Below are 12,994 nucleotides of genomic sequence, written 5' to 3'. Positions count from 1 at the left end.
ATCGTGGGTGTGAGAGGGCAAACTACCAGCAATCGTGGCCCGGTATATGTATAATAGAACCGATGAGGAGCAGATATACAGAGGAAAAGGAAAAAATGGGAACATAATTAGGGAAAATGCAGACATAAGCAGAGAGACAAGCATGCTATAGGCATGTTTGTGGATGTGAACCAGTAAACTATTTTTTCAAGTCTTGGAGTGCCACAGTCTTGACGAAAGGCGCCAATAAAGATCGCCTGAAACGTTGATGCAACTTCAGCTGTCTGCTGCCTACTGCTATATATATATATATATATATATATATATACACACAGACAGTGCCACAGTCTTTTGCTGTATATATATATATATATATATATATATATATATATATATACATACATACACACACTCATGCCGGGCATTGGAGGGACATATATATATTTATTTATACGTATATACACTGCTCAAAAAAATAAAGGGAACACTAAAATAACATCCTAGATCTGAATGAATGAAATATTCTCATTAAATACTTTGTTCTTTACATAGTTGAATGTGCTGACAACAAAATCACACAAAAATTATCAATGAAAATCAAATTTATTAACCCATGGAGGTCTGGATTTGGAGTCACACTCAAAATTAAAGTGGAAAAACACACTACAGGCTGATCCAACTTTGATGTAATGTCCTTAAAACAAGTCAAAATGAGGCTCAGTAGTGTGTGTGGCCTCCATGTGCCTGTATGACCTCCCTACAATGCCTGGGCATGCTCCTGATGAGGTGGCGGATGGTCTCCTTAGGGATCTCCTCCCAGACCCGGACTAAAGCATCTGCCAACTCCTGGAGTTGGTGCAACGTGGCGTTGGTGGATGGAGCGAGACATGATGTCCCAGATGTGCTCAATTGGATTCAGGTCTGGGGAACGGGCGGGCCAGTCCATAGCATCAATGCCTTCGTCTTGCAGGAACTGCTGACACACTCCAGCCACATGAGGTCTAGCATTGTCTTGCATTAGGAAGAACCCAGGGCCAACCGCACCAGCATATGGTCTCACAAGGGGTCTGAGGATCTCATCTCGGTACCTAATGGCAGTCAGGCTACCTCTGGCGAGCACATGGAGGGCTGTGCGGCCCCCCAAAGAAATGCCACCCCACACCATTACTGACCCACTGCCAAACCGGTCATGCTGGAGGATGTTGCAGGCAGCAGAACGTTCTCCTTGGCGTCTCCAGACTCTGTCACATCTGTCACATGTGCTCAGTGAGAACCTGCTTTCAGCTGTGAAGAGTACAGTGCGCCAGTGGCGAATTTGCCAATCTTGGTGTTCTCTGGCAAATGCCAAACGGCCTGCACGGTGTTGGGCTGTAAGCACAACCCCCACCTGTGGACGTCGGGCCCTCATACCACCCTCATGGAGTCTGTTTCTGATTATTTGAGTAGACACATGCACATTTGTGGCTTGCTGGAGGTCATTTTGCAGGGCTCTGGCAGTGCTCCTCCTGTTCCTCCTTGCACAAAGGTGGAGGTAGCGGTCCTGCTGCTGGGTTGTTGCCCTCCTACGGCCTCCTCCACGTCTCCTGATGTACTGGCCTGTCTCCTGGTAGTGCCTCCATGCTCTGGACACTACGCTGACAGACACAGCAAACCTTCTTGCCACAGCTCGCATTGATGTGCCATCCTGGATGAATTGCACTACCTGAGCCACTTGTGTATGTTGTAGACTCCGGCTCATGCTACCACTATAGTGAAAGCACCACCAGCTTTCAAAAGTGACCAAAACATCAGCCAGAAAGCATAGGAGCTGAGAAGTGGTCTGTGGTCACCACCTGCAGAACAACTCATTTATTGGGGATGTCTTGCTAATTGCCTATAATTTCCACCTGTTGTCTATTCCATTTGCACAACAGCATGTGAAATTGATTGTCAATCAGTGTTGCTTCCTAAGTGGACAGTTTGATTTCACAGAAGTGTGATTGACTTGGAGTTACATTGTGTTGTTTAAGTGTTCCCTTTATTTTTTGAGCAGTATATATATATATATATATATATATATATATGTATTTGTAGAGGCAGCACCTTTGTTCCCCCTTCCCCTGGCAGTTCCTCACACACCCCGGCAACAACCACGGCAGGCAGCAGCTGGAGCCACGGTAGGCACTGGGGTCCGGCACCGCGCCGCATTACAATAAAGAAACACTGCATAAACTATAGCTCCCAGCAGCCCATGCTTCTGTGAGCTTTGGCAGCAAGGGCTGCTGTGAGCTGTAGTTTATGCAGAGTTTTCTTTATTGTAATGCGGCGCGGCGCCGGACCCTGGCGCCTTACAGTGGCTCCAGCTGCTGCCTGTCGTGGTTGATGCCGGGGCGGGTGAGGAACTGCCAGAGGAAGGGGAACAAAGGTACGAAGTTTATCTACCTCCTGGCTGCGGGTGGCACCGTCGGGTGGCGCCCCCTCCTCGACTGATGCCCCTGGTGAGTGCCATCCTGGCCAATAGGTAGATACGCCTCTGTACTGCAGTGTACTGTATGTGATTGGCCTGTCTGTCTCAGATCACCATCCACTGCTACAGGCTTGTATTCAGCACTGTAGTTTTCATCAGTGGAGCATTTGCCACCCAGCGGTTCAGATGTGTGTGGATTCTCTTGCTCCTTAGCATGCAAACACAGGTATTTACATGCTGCAACTAGGATGTCTGAATGCCACACTGGGAACAAAGATGTAAGACGCCACATCTGCATGTGTGATGATTAATGTACTGTGTTACTGTCTTTGGGATAGTCAATGTTTTGTATGTAATTGAGTATGCTTTATGAACTGTATAGTGTTCACCGGGATGTTCTCTGTTCTCTCTGACAGTAAAGTGGATGCTCTCTGTATTGTATAGTGGTCATGGATATGTTCTCTGTATTCTGATCACTGGGATACCTTCTATGTTATATGGTGGCCACATAGATGCCCACTGTATTCATTGTGGACACTAGGACAATTAATTTTATGGAGGTCACTAGGATGCGCTATATGTTCTGTTGTTGCTAGGACTAACTGTCTTCATTTGTATTGGCCCAGCATACAGTAGCCTTAGTCGGGTGGTCTTCAGGTTGCCGGCGGCCGGGCTCCCGACGACCATCATACCAGCGCCGGAATCCCGACCGCCGGCATACCGACAACTTTTTTCCCTCTTGGGGGTCCACAACCCCCCTGGAGGGAGAATAGATAGTGTGGCGCACGTAGCGTGCCACCGTGCACACAGCGTGGTGAGCACAGCGAGCCCCAAGGGGCTCATTTGCGCTTGCCCAGCTGTTTGTATACCGGCGGTCGGGATTCCGGCGCCGGTATGCTGGTCGCCGGGAGCCCGACTGCCGGCAACACATATTACACCCGCATTGGTCAAACCTATATGAAACCACTTTCAGATTTTCCCCCCCCTGGTCTCTTTACATTCCCAATCTACCCCTGTACGTGCAGCACCAGTGTGCTAGTGTCCTAATGTGGTGTTTCTTAACTTTCACCACTTTCTTGTCTCTTGTTTTGCACTCACAATGCATAGACTATAATTTGGTAGGCTTCCATTTACTCTCTCCATGTCTATTAACAGAAGTTCCATAAATTATTTTACATGCCTTTGCCTATGACTACATACACAGTACTCCTCATTTGCCAATACTATTTCCTACCTACTCCTCACTGGAATGCAATCAAAAGATGTACAAAAACAATGTGAACATTCATAACAATGCAGTTATGATGTCAACGTTGGTAAAATGTCAAAGCTAATGTGTCAACATTCTCAGAATGATAACAGGTGAAATGTCATTATTCTCAGAATGTCAGCATTAGTGTGAAGCACTAGGGGGAGGTTACAATTAGGCTGGGGAGGGGGGGGTTAGGGTTAGGCATTAGAGGAAGGGTTAGCAGAATGGATTACGGTTAGGGATATCAGGGAAATTCACACCTGAACGCTGAAGGATTGGAGGCCTGACCTAGAAGTGCTGGAACCCAGCTGGGTTCCAACATGACTACTAGAACCCAGAAGATGCCACTGGAACCACTGCAGCCATCCGGAACAGGCAAGTCACCACTGGGTCACCAGGGACAATATGTCTAAATTTCATAATTCTGTCTGCAGGCGTTGACAGAATTCACATATAAATGCTTCTGGAGGACAAGTTTGTCATCAACTTTTTACCCTCAAACATAAGACATAAAAACACAATAGTGTGATACTGTTTACATTCAACCAGATTTTCATATGTAATGTAGGTAGAATCCGTACCATATGGTGTTGTCTACCCTTAAGTAGACAATCTGTGCATAAATGGGAGAGGATTTGATCCTTATTGAAACTCCACCTCTTCATCCATACATTTCTCCATTGTTAGATTTCATGAAGGAGATATAAACAAATATGGTGTAATACCGCTTTTTAATGTAAATAATAAAAACCAAAGTACATGACTGGACTCTCACCATAGGGAAGAAAAAAAACGCGTTTCAATACTTTCAAGTATCTTCTTGAAAAAGACACTTGAAAGTATTGAAACGCATTGGCTCAAGCTGTGTGGGGACAGGTGTCTGGAACGGATCCATAGGAGGAATCGCGAGGTGCTGGGGACGCCTGGTTATAATTACATTCTGCCTTGTTTTTTCTTCCCTATGGTGAGAGTCCAGTCATGTACTTTGGTTTTTATTATTTACATTAAAAAGCGGTATTACACCATATTTGTTTATATCTCCTTCATGAAATCTAACAATGGAGAAATGTATGGATGAAAAGGTGGAGTTTCAATAAGGATCAAATCCTCTCCCATTTATGCGCAGATTGTCTACTTAAGGGTAGACAACACCATATGGTACGGATTCTACCTACATTACATATGAAAATCTGGTTGAATGTAAACAGTATCACACTATTGTGTTTTTGTGTCTTATGTTTGAGGGTAAAAAGTTGATTACAAACTTGTCCTCCAGAAGCATTTACTGTATATGTGAATTCTGTCAGCGCCTGAAGACAGCTTGGTGATATATTTTTTCTTTGGATATTGTTTCTGGGTGTGTGATGACACCTTTTTATCACTAAACCGTTATTAGGCAGCTATTCAGCGCACTATACGTCTTCTTTTTTCTTTTTATTGGAAATTTCATAATTGTCTACATGATGAATGTTGGCATTATGGGCCTAATTCAGACCTGATCGCAGCAGAAAATTTGATAGCAAATGGACAAAACCATGTGCACTGCAGGGTAGGCAGATATAACATGTGCAGAGAGAGTTAGATTTGGGTGGGGTGTGCTCAATCTGAAATCTAAATTGCAGTGTAAAAATAAAGCAGCCATTATTTACCCTGCACAGAAACAATATAACCCACCCAAAGCTAACTCTCTCTGCACATGTTGTATCTGCCCCTCCTGCAGTGCACATGGGGGGTGATTCAGACCTGATTGCACGCAGGCAGTTTTTAGCAGTGCTGCGATCAGGTAATCGCTGCCTACAGGGGGCGGGGGTAAATGCTTTGCAGGGGTGCGATCGCTTGTGCAGAGTGCTGCGTAAACAAAAGTTTGTGCAGTCTCTGCACAGCTCAGGACTTACTCAGCCCCTGCGATGATCCAGCCTATAGCTGACGTCAGGAGCCCTCCCTTGAAACGGCTGGATACGCCTGCATTCGCCTGGACACTCCTTAAAAATGGTCAGTTGACACCCACAAATGGCCTCTTCCTGTCAATCTTCTTTCGATCGCCAGTGCGATTGCTTTCTTCATTAGTTCTGTCGCTGTCTGGCGATCCCTGTCGCCGCAGGCCGACGCGCCTGCGCATTGCGGAGCATACACATGCGCAATTCGGACATGATCGCACCACTGCAAAAAAAGCTACCGTGCGATCGGGTCTGAATGACCCCCATGGTTTTGCCCATTTGCTAACAAATTTGCTGCTGTGATCAGATCTGAATTAGACCCTCTTCACTTACTGACCTTTAGATTTGTTATTTGACAAACGGGTCAAGAAAAATAAATTGCAAGTGATATTTTGTAAATGAAACTGTGCTTAAATGGATTATTTTGGACTTTGGTAATTATGCTGCTAAAAAATGTCCAATCCTAATGATGTCCTATATAACCGCTTAACTTCCACATCCTGAAAACTAGCAATTGTTAGCAAATGAATCCATTTTCTAAGCATTCTCTTTAACTTGTCCTCTTCCTTCCTTCCTAATACGTTCCTTTTTGTGGGAAGGGTGCATGCATGTGAAAGCAGACAGATAAGGGAATTTCTGATCATTTTAATCTAGCCCTTCTCAATGACTGTTGGAGTTTATGGGCAGACTGTTATCTTGGTGTCCAGAAAAAATAATTGTTCCTGTCAGCAGATGTTTTGTATTCCCAGACTATTCTGGCTGAGACAAACTAGCCAAGTCTTACTGTTATTCATGTCCCCGAATGTATCCAGATGCTTGTTATTATTAAAGAACAGAGGACAAACCCCTAAGGGTTTATTACTAGATTCAAAGACTTCTTCTTGGTGTGAGAAACATATTTGTCTCCCATAACACAAATGTCATTCATTTGTACACAGATGTTCACTTTGGCAATTGTTCTCTGGTGGGGAGACCAGTAAGCCTATTTATGTTGATCTATGTAGTCACCAATTGTCAGGTGTGCGGAAAATAAGCCAGCACATCTCCTTCCAAAAGACATGCACAGTATATGCCATACTATGCAAAAACATTATTGGAAACATTACTACAGTACAGTATACTGTATCTTCTTTCTACAGGTTCCAATTCTAAGATGCAGTACATGACTCATGAGAATCCAGACATTATTAATATGTTTTGTAGATAAATTATATCTGTTCCAGGAATGACTGTATAAACCTTCATAAATGTTACTCACTAGATGGTTACAGCTCTAGTCAGGGTTGGACTGGCCCTTAGACCAGGCCTGCTTGAGCCTCATTTTTTGGTAAGCGGATATAGATTTTGGCGCCACTTGGTGGAATAAACTCTCACGTTACATAACTGTCATTTACTCTGTGTGTGAAATATCGAGAGTACAGGTAATAATGTAACAATGACACAAGGGAATCTGTAGATAAAAAATAAAATAAAACACATGATTCACATAAATACACACACACACACACACACACACACACACACACACACACACACACACGCGCCTCCACAGTAAAAGAAAAAAAAAACCAAGCCATGGGGGTATATGCAATTGCGGTCGAATTCCCGAAAATGTCGAAAAACGGGACATTTTCGCCAAAAAAAATAATTCGACAATGCAATTCAGTACTTTCCGTCAAAAAAACTGACTTTCCAAATTCGACTTTTTGAAATTCGACATTTGTCAAATTCGACATTTCTGCAATGGTACAAATGCGGCAATTCGCCAAAAGTATATTCAATTGAAGGTTGGAAATTCGACAACAGTGCTTTTAGACAGTAAATTCGTCATTTTCAATCCGCCACACTTTGGTGGCGGAATCTAATAAAAATTTTTTTAAAACATGTTTGTTTTTGTGTTTTTTTTTTTTGGTGATAGCATATCTATTTATATTAGAAGGGATTAGGTACTTGGTTTGTCTATTTTGGAGGCACAAGTATTATTTATATATTTAAAAATATTATTATTATTATTATTATTATTATTATTATTATTTTTTAAATGGAATGGTAAAAATCCGAAAAAAAATTGCGTGGGGTCCCCCCTCCTAAGCATAACCAGCCTCGGGCTCTTCGAGCCGGTCCTGGTTCTAAAAATCCGGGGGGAAAAATGACAGGGGATCCCCCGTATTTTTAAAACCAGCACCGGGCTCTGCGCCTGGGGCTGGTGCAAAAAATACGGGGGACAAAAAGAGTAGGGGTCCCCCATATTATTTACACCAGCATCGGGCTCCACTAGCTGGACAGATAATGCCACAGCCGGGGGTCACTTTTATACAGCGCCCTGCGGCCGTGGCATTAAATATCCAACTAGTCACCCCTGGCCGGGGTACCCTGGGGGAGTGAGGACCCCTTCAATCAAGGGGTCCCCCCCCAGCCACCCAAGGGCCAGGGGTGAAGCCCGAGGCTGTCCCCCCCCATCCAAGTGCTGCGGATGGGGGACTGATAGCCTTGAGAAAATTGAAAGAATATTGTTTTTTCCAGTAGTACTACAAGTCCCAGCAAGCCTCCCCCGCAAGCTGGTACTTGGAGAACCACAAGTACCAGCATGCGGGAGAAAAACGGGCCCGCTGGTACCTGTAGTTCTACTGTAAAAAAAATACCCAAATAAAAACAGGACACGCACACCGTGAGAGTAAAAGTTTATTTCACACATGTCGACACACACATACTTACCTATGTTCACACGCCGACCTCTGTCCACTTGTCCAAGTAGAATCCACGTGTACCTGTGAATAAAATTATACTCACCTCAATCCAGTGTCCAGATTATAATCCACGTACTTGGCAAAAAAAAAAAAAACGAACACCCGGACCAAACGGACTGAAAGGGGTCCCATGTTTACCCTTTCCCAGAGTGCCAGGACGTTGCGCTCGCTGATTGGCTGAAGAGACCTTTCTGTGACAGCAGTCACGGGGAGGTCTCTGTATTCGGGGAAAGGGGTCCCATGTGTAAACATGGGACCCCTTTCAGTCCGTTTGGTCCGGGTGTTAATTTTTTTTTTTTTGCCAAGTACGTGGATTATAATCTGGACACTGGATCAGGTGAGTAAAATTTTATTCACAGGTACACGTGGATTCTACTTGGACAAGTGGACAGAGGTCGGCGTGTGAACATAGGTAAGTATGTGTGTGTGTCGACATGTATGTAATAAAGTTGTACTTTCAAGGTGTGCATGTCCTGTTTTTATTTGGGTATTTTTTTTCCAGTAGAACTACAGGTACCAGCGGGCCCGTTTTTCTCCCGCATGCTGGTACTTGTGGTTCTCCAAGTACCAGCTTGCGGGGGAGGCTTGCTGGGACTTGTAGTATTACTGGAAAAAACAATATTCTTTCAATTTTCTCAAGGCTATCAGCCCCCCATCCGCAGCCCTTGGATGGGGGGGACAGCCTCGGGCTTCACCCCTAGCCCTTGGGTGGCTGGGGGGGGACCCCTTGATTGAAGGGGTCCCCACTCCTCCAGGGTACCCCGGCCAGGGGTGACTAGTTGAGTATTTAATGCCACGGCCGCAGGGCGCTGTATAAAAGTGACCCCCGGCTGTGGCATTATCTGTCCAACTAGTGGAGCCCGATGCTGGTGTAAAAAATACGGAAGACCCCTACTCTTTTTGTCCCCTGTATTTTTTGCACCAGGCGCAGAGCCCGGTGCTGGTTTTAAAAATACGGGGGATCCCCTGTCATTTCCCCCCCCGGATTTTTAGAACTAGGACCGGCTCGAAGAGCCCGAGGCTGGTTATGCTTTGGAGGGGGGACCCCACGCAATTTTTTTCCGGGTTTTTTACCGTTTTTTCCGTTTTTAAAAAAATCGGATCAAAATCCGTCAAATCTGCCGTTTTTCGACAGCGGGACTGTCGAATCCGTTTTTTATTGAATATGTTGAATTCCGGCACCCACTTGCCGGAATTCGACGGTCGAATTGTGTCGAATTAAAAAACGGGCGAAAAATTGCCACAATTCGCCGGTAATTGCATATACCCCTTAGCCTTTAACACCTTTGATGGGAGGCTATTCCACTTAGTCACTACCCTTTCTTCTTTTTTAATTATTATTATTATTATTATTATTACTATTACTATTATTATTATTATTATTATAGTAATACTGTATCATACACATGATTAAATATATACACAGTATTATTATTATTATTATTATTATTATTATATAGAGGGCTGGTTGTAGACTTTGTGGAGCTCAGGGTGTCCGTTTCCTTTACCATATTTAAAACAGGGACAGTGTGTGACAAAAATATAGGGGCATAGCCACAGAATAGAACCAATTCATATTACACCACACAGTAGTGTGCGTTATTTACATTACACCACACATAAGTACCCCATATACATGTTACACTGCACAGCAGTACCCTTTATACACATTATCCCATACAGTAGAACCCCTTATACATGTTACACCACAGTAAAGCCACTTATACATATTACACAACAGTGCAACCGATTATATGTTACACCAAAGTAGAGCCACTTATACACATTATGCCATTGTACAGCCCCTTATACACATTACAGCACAGTAGAGCCACTATGCAAGTAGCTGTGAGGTTTTGACAAGAGAGATATAGAGGTGAGGACAAGTGAGCAAGAAAGAGAGAGGTGGGGATGAGAGAGAGGGAGAGGTGAGGACGAGAGAGAGAATCGAGGAAGAGAGAAATAGAAACAGGTGAGGGTGAGAGGACAAGAGAGAGGTGAGGACGAAAAAGAGGTGAGGATGAGAGTGACAGGTGAGGATGAGAGAAAGAGAGGTGGTTGTGAGAGAGGACAAGTGAGAGAGAGGGAGGTGAGGATGAGAGAGAGAGGTGAGGACAAGGTAGAGAGAGGAGAGAGAAAGAGGTGGGGATAAGAGGACAAGAAAGAGAGAGAGAGAGAGAGAGAGAGAGGTGAGGACAAGAGAGAGAGGTGAGGACAAGAGAGAGAGGTGAGGACAAGAGAGATAGGTGAGGACAAGAGAGAAAAAGTGAGGCAAAGATGAGAAAGTACATGAGAGAGAGGTGAGGGCGAGACGTGAGGACAAGAGAGAGAGAAGTGAGGACAAGAGAGAAAAAGTGAGGCAAAGATGAGAAAGTACATGAGAGAGAGGAGAGGGCGAGACGTGAGGACAAGAGAGAGAGAAGTGAGGACAAGAGAGAGAGAGGGAGAAAATGAGACAGAGCAGTGAGGATGAGAGAGAGGACGAGAGAGAGAGAGAGGACTAGAGAGAAAGAGAGGAAGAGAGAGAGAGAGAGGTGAAGACAAGAATGGACAACAGAGAGAGAAATGATGAGAGGTGAGGATAAGTGAGAGAGAGAGAGAGAGAGAGGTGAGGACAAGGAGGAGGTGCAGCAGTGCTCGGGGGAAGGGTGGCTAGAGAGTTGGAGAATATTTTAAACTAGGTGACTGGGGGGAGGGATTAGAAAGAATTAGTGGGACGATCAGTGAGAGCAGAAATGAGGTATGTATTAAGTATAATGGAGGTTGAGAAGGGGGAAGGGGAAAATCACGTAACAAGGGTAAATAGTCATATAAGCAAGGAAACGGCAGCAAAAAAAAAAAAAACATTAAGAAAAGGGAGTAACTAAACTAAATTCTAGAAGCCTATCAGGTAAAAAGGGAGAATTAGAAATTATTGCATTAAAAGACAATACCGATGTGGCTAATAAGAAAATTAAGGAAGTAATGGATAAAAAGAGGCGTGCTTTCAAAGCATTTAAATAAGATGGGAAGGCAGGGTCATTCCACTACTACAAGGAATGTAGTAAGATTTGCAAAAAAGTAATCAGAGCAGCTAAAACAGAAAACGAAAAGCAAATTGCTAAAGAGAGTAAAACAAATCCCAAAAAGTTTTTAAGTATATAAACGGTAAAAAGTAAGAAAAAAAAAAAGAGAGAATATAGGACCATTAAAAGGAGAGTTGGGAGTATTGATAAATGATGATAAACTAAAAGTAGAAATATTAAATGCATTTTTTTCATCTGTGTTTACTAGAGAGGACCAGATGTTGGAAGTAGTGAATAGCACAAGTATTGATAATATACCGTTGCTTAACACTTATATGAGTGAGGAGGTAGACTGTGAGCGACTAAACCAAATTAAGATTAATAAATCTCCTGGTCCCAAGGGTTCTTATGGAGCTTAACTCAGAACTAGCAAGGCCTTTATATTTGATTTTCTACAACTCAATTAAAACAGGCATGATACCAAAGGACTGGCGTATAGCAGAGATAATCCCAATATTTAAAAAGGGTAGCAAAACTCATCCAGGTAATTATAGACCAGTTAGTTTGTGTCATGCCTGAGGTCTGACTCTGACCAGTAGAGATCTCAGGCGTAGCAGCTGACTGGTATGTGAACCTGGTGAGCTTTGATTAAGTACTTGTACCTTAACCAGGATGTGGTGTACTTGAGTGTAGGCCCGAAGGCATGACCAGAACAGAGGAGATTGTAAAATAAGTCTTTTTATTCAGCACGCAAGATGGTACAGATAGCGGCAGATGGTAATAGACTCAGATAATTGGTATCACAGGTAATGCAGTAAGATAGGCATAGGAACTGAGGCAATGCTGTAGCAAATGTAACATCAATGGCACAATGTATTATCTGATGTAGTGTGAACCACTAATGAAGTCTCTATGGGTGAGCACACTACAATAGACTTTAGATGCAGTGTGAACCACTGATAAAGTCCCATCATAAATAAGCACACAGCAGCCAGCTTAGATGCAGTGTAAACCACTGATGAAGTCCCAATATGAATGAGCACGAGGTTACTGACCACTGGAGGTGAGCTGGATACCGATGATTCTGGATATTGGTGTGGAGCACCACTGTAGCTTGAGAGCAATGGCGGAACACCGATGGAGCCGAGTATCGATGGCGGAACACTGATAGAGCCGAGTATCGATGGTGGAACACCGATGGAGCCGAGTATTGATGGCGGAACACCAATGGAGCTGAGTATCGATGGCGGAACACCAATGGAGGTGATTATCGATGGCAGAACACCATAGGAGCTGAGTATCGATGGTGGAACACCAAAGGAGCTGAGTATCAATGGCAGAACACCAATGGAGCTAAGTATCAATGGCGGAACACTAATGGAGCTGAGTATCAATGGCAGAACACCAATGGAGCTGAGTATCAATGGCAGAACACCGATGAGCCAGGCAGAGCTGCAAGCTGGATGGAACTCAGGTCTCAGGACAGAGTGGAATCCCCTGGACCAAGGTAACCTGGAAGCAGCTGTGAGCAAACAACCATACAGGGTATGACGATCATAGCACTGGTGATTAGGCAGTCCTTACCCAGCATTCTTATAGGAGCCAGTGTGCAAGGATTGGCTGGGATG

General features: G+C 44.1%; 1 protein-coding gene across 8 annotated transcripts in view; it reads right to left on the bottom strand.

Moving 5' to 3' along the window:
- LOC134909493 (uncharacterized) overlaps positions 1-12,994 on the bottom strand; it is a 37,985-nt gene that overhangs the window by 13,385 nt on the left and 11,606 nt on the right. The gene's annotated exons all lie outside the window — the stretch shown is intronic.

Source organism: Pseudophryne corroboree, chromosome 4, assembly GCF_028390025.1.
Source record: "Pseudophryne corroboree isolate aPseCor3 chromosome 4, aPseCor3.hap2, whole genome shotgun sequence".
Classification (NCBI taxonomy): Eukaryota; Metazoa; Chordata; class Amphibia; order Anura; family Myobatrachidae; genus Pseudophryne; species Pseudophryne corroboree.
This window is presented reverse-complemented; position numbering and strand designations above follow the sequence as displayed.